The sequence below is a fragment of the Dermacentor andersoni genome, chromosome 10, assembly GCF_023375885.2.
Source record: "Dermacentor andersoni chromosome 10, qqDerAnde1_hic_scaffold, whole genome shotgun sequence".
Lineage (NCBI taxonomy): Eukaryota > Metazoa > Arthropoda > Arachnida > Ixodida > Ixodidae > Dermacentor > Dermacentor andersoni.
The window spans coordinates 14,271,931-14,276,144 of NC_092823.1; the positions used below are offsets into that span (position 1 = coordinate 14,271,931).

A 4,214-nucleotide genomic window follows, 5' to 3' on the forward strand; every position below is an offset into this window, starting at 1 on the left:
CTTAATTGTGTCCTGGTTGGTCGTTTGTCAGTAGTTTGTGTTCTTCAAGAAAATCAACTACAAGTTTATAAATTACGTGCGCGAAATTTTCCTCCAAGTGCACCAATATGCCACCACCAAAATACCTAAAGAAGAGAGAAAGCGTCCGGGGCCTTGAGATTTCGAAAATGCCGTGCTCTGAAATTTTCACATCCGCCATTGGAAAGATAATTATTATCCGTCGTAAAAAAAAGAAATCAGATTTGAAATTATCATTGAAAGTGGCCACGTTCTTCGGGGCATGTCATGGTGAAAAAATTTCAGTTCACTTCATTGGTTCAATTGCATTTGCCGGCTCCTTGCAGCATGTTTGGATTTCATCTTTTCCAGTATTCTCAGTACTCTCGTTGTAGTACGAATTGCCGGCAGATTTTTTAGTTGTTTTGAGTTATACATTCCTGAACGATGTTTTTCTTTTCCTCAAAGCTAGCCATAGAACCAGCGCTTTCTATAAAATCATGACAATAAGAATCCAGCATATCGGTTCATCTTCGGCGCGATTAAAGTTCGGGAACTGGCGATTTTTTAATGCCGTGACCAGATATACCAGGGGGGACATAACGCAAGGCTTGATATTTCAGCATACCAGTCACGATATCTAATCGAATCTAAGATTGAAATGGCGTTCTGAATTCTTTCGGTTCCAGATAGAACAAACAGAAACAAAAAAAAAAAGAAAGGATGTGATTGATTGCCATTCAAATCTGAAGACCGCGTGGAGAAAGTGTTCCGGTTTACATTCGGCAAATCAAAATGAACGGCTAAAATAAATCTATCGTCTGGTTTCATGCGCGAGATCACGTAAAAGGCAGCCATTCTTCTTTACATGGTTTCTGTCTTTTGCTCTCTCATTTGCGCACGGAAATTTCTTCGTACGGGAATTTCATGAAGCGAAGGCGGCTGCACACCATTTTCTTTGTTTAGTTCATGTTCGTAGGCGCAAATTACAACCTAACACTTGGAGCAACATTTCCACTACTCTAGAGGGGCATGAACTGTAGACAGTGCACGCTTTCTCATTTATCCAATCGCTCGCAAACACATTGCATTGCTAGTCTACAGTGGCAATACAAAGTGACGTTTCAGCATGCACGTCGAAGTTCATTACCAGTACCGCGCCGGCGTCGACCGGCCGGCGCAGCGACGAGCTCAGCAGCGCATGCGCAAGGCCCGACACCACCCCAACCGAGCTTCCCTGCTTATCGGAGAGAGCAAGTGCGCGTGAACACGGGCGCGTCTGAGTATCTGGATTAAAAAAAAAAAGAAAGAAAGGGTTTCCGAGATATTGACAAAGACAAGTGGTCGCGGTCGCTCTGAATCTTATCGTATTATAAAAAAACGTGGGATGGCGGCGCTTCCTCGAGGGTCAGAAAGTACAATCGTCGAACTAGGTGGCAAGTGGAGTACATCCTTCTTGGAACGGTTTGCAATTGACTGCTTGAATGTGCCGACCACTCGTCGCGGGTCGCGTATAGAGCCAACCATTGGCAAGCACGCGTCTAGCGTAGCAGCAGAACCGATTGCGGTTGCGATAACCCATCGTTGGCAGCGAAAAAGAAAAACACCCACACGCAGTTTGTAGCAATAACCGTACAAATCAATGTGGTTTTAAATATAGCTTCACTGGTCACAGTAGAAGGGCACCGAAACTTTCTCATGACGCACACCGCTGTAGTCCACAAAGAACAAAGCGCACAAAATAGATATGATAATGCCGCACCGCATTATTTCGTGTTTTCACTATTTCATTACTTTCGTGTGCATGCGCGCTAGGGCCACGCAGGCCAGGAGTAAAAGGCAAGAAAAAAAAATGGTACGCAATCCTAAGCTTTGACTTGACTGCTGTGGCACTCGCATTTGTGTTCTTTACCTTAGGCGAACGCAATGCGCAAGCTGAACTGGAATTTCCAATAATGGAAATTCCTATTGGGCGATTTGGTTGTATGTTCGGCTAATATTTGCGTTTTTCGCCCGAGCAAGCGCTTCACTGCACTACTCTTTGCCCCTTCAACGCGGCTTCACTGCCCTGCAGGCGTGTTTGCGTTAGGCCGAACCTGCAGGCAAGAAGCCTGGTCGCCGCCATCTTGTTGAGAGCGGCGCCGGGGACACAATCGCGCCTAGCTCATTGAGTTTTCCCCCAAAACCGAAAAAAATTTAACTTGATTAAACGAGAAAGATGCCACGAGTGGCCCAACAAAAAGCTTTAAGGATTACCGAAGGGTAACTGAGGGCGACGGAACGGGCTCTGTAGCGTCACGGGGGGATCGGAATAGAGCAGATTGGGGTGTGTGAGAACAAACGCTAGTTAATCCGAGCCTGCGTGGGCGCGGTGGTTTACGGATCCAAGCGATAGTGAACTCCAAAATGCAGTGTTGGCTTTGAGTGGGATTCATATTGATCGCAAACCCCACGGCTAATCCTACCCCCATCCCCCCAAGTGGCTCTTTACAGGAGACAATCGTTCAGAGACATCGGATAAATAGGAATTCTGGTTCTTTCTTTTGCTTTCATTTATTTTTCTCGAAGCCCATAACTAGAAATTTGCTGGAGCGGCTGTCCCATTTGCGACGCAGCAAGTGCGACGCTACACACAGATGGAGCGACAGTTTAATTACTCTCGTGGTCCGCGAACCGGCATCGTTGCGTATAGTATAGGAATGGTGCGTGTCAAGTCAGTGCTCGCTTCGAGCTTGTGCTCTTCATTTTGATTGAATGAAGTGTCACCTAAGTGTGCGGGGACCGATCCCGGAGGTAGTGCAATGCCGGGCCGACCTGCGGCGGAGGTGAAGCAGGCTTCAGGCACTCCGCCAACTTCCAAAAATAGGTTTAATATCGTGGGCCCATATAGAACCCGTATCAGATATTAAGCTCATAAGAACAGATACTACACAAAGAGAAGTTTTATTTGCTTGTATACAATATCCGTTTTGATGTCACAATACGTGTATGCTTCAGTACAGATCAGATTGTTCTATACAAACAAATACATATAGAGTTGCTACGATACAAGGATGATTCACAGAAAGATATCTAAATATACATACAAGGAGATTCCTATGAATACATACAATGGAGTGGGTACAATGAGTACAATGTCAACGTGGACTATACAATGTATTACAAACAAACTTGTGAAATCCTATGTAGTAGAATTATACAATTGCTAGGTTTGAGCCATTGAGTTAGTCGAGCCATTAAAGGCTCAAAGATCAGTAACCGACAATAGGAATTGTCACCTTGTCTTTCCTTACTAACCAGAATCTTGTGTGCCATTTTTTTAGAAATTCTTGCATGCCATTACTTTCAAGTTCGTGGTTTAAGAAATCGCACATTAGTTCTTATTTTCTTCAATACAGGATATGCGGCTTTCTGTGGTTTTCGTGTTATTTCCGCTTTCCCCCGTCTTTTCCATAAACAAAACATAATTACTATTGTCAACAATTTTTCAAAGTTGTTTTTGTTCCTATATGGCTTACCTAATTTTGTTTTGAAATGGATAGAAGCCAATCTCCAGATTATTTTGGCAGGAGGGCATCCCTTGAATACGTGTTGTTGAGTTTCCAGCGCAGAACAATTTGGACATCGGTCCGTCTGTGTGATGCCAAATTTGGCCAGGCGTGCTTTTGTAGGTAAGACACCCCATCTTCTTTTCCATTCGAAGTCATGCATATCATGTGGGAGATTGGTAGCGTTCCAAAACTTCCATTTTTGGGTATTGGTTTTGTCAAGGTCGTCGGATTTCAGTTCACTAATGGCCATTGCAGTGCTTGCGTCTATGGGTTTGATTTCTTCAATGGCAGTCTCCGGAAAGATTTCCTCTATTGCTTTTTTGTAGTGATGACTGTTTTGTAGAATTTTGCTGGTATTTCCGATTTTGGGCCGTACCATTTCTTGTCCGTAATATGATGGTCGAGTGTACTTAGCCAGTACCGTAAAACTGGCATACCCCTGTACTGTGGGGCATTAGCCAATGTCACGACAGTTTTCACAGCCAGAGTTTTCGCTATAAGAGCAACGTTGGGTATTCCCAAGCCTCCTCTTGAAGCTGGCAATCTAATGATGTTCTGAGTGACTGGAGCAGGTTTGTCGCTCCACAGGTAACGGCCTATGAGTGTTGTTAGTTTGCTAGCTACCAGTCTGGGCATGGTCGTCACTCTCGCCACATAAAATGCTGG

The 4,214-nt window shown here is 44.5% G+C and overlaps 1 long non-coding RNA gene and 1 pseudogene across 1 annotated transcript in view; one reads left to right on the top strand and one right to left on the bottom strand.

The window, feature by feature from the left end:
- The window catches only part of LOC140213606 (uncharacterized), a 5,001-nt gene extending 4,765 nt beyond the window's left edge, over nt 1-236 (top strand). Inside the window, exon 2 of the long non-coding RNA XR_011890513.1 lies at nt 1-236. This exon is cut by the window's left edge and continues 2,126 nt beyond it. This is a non-coding gene — a long non-coding RNA (uncharacterized lncRNA).
- A 2,532-nt stretch (nt 237-2,768) lies between these two features.
- On the bottom strand, nt 2,769-2,942 carry LOC140213826 (U2 spliceosomal RNA; annotated as a pseudogene).
- Between the last annotated feature and the right edge of the window lie 1,272 nt (nt 2,943-4,214).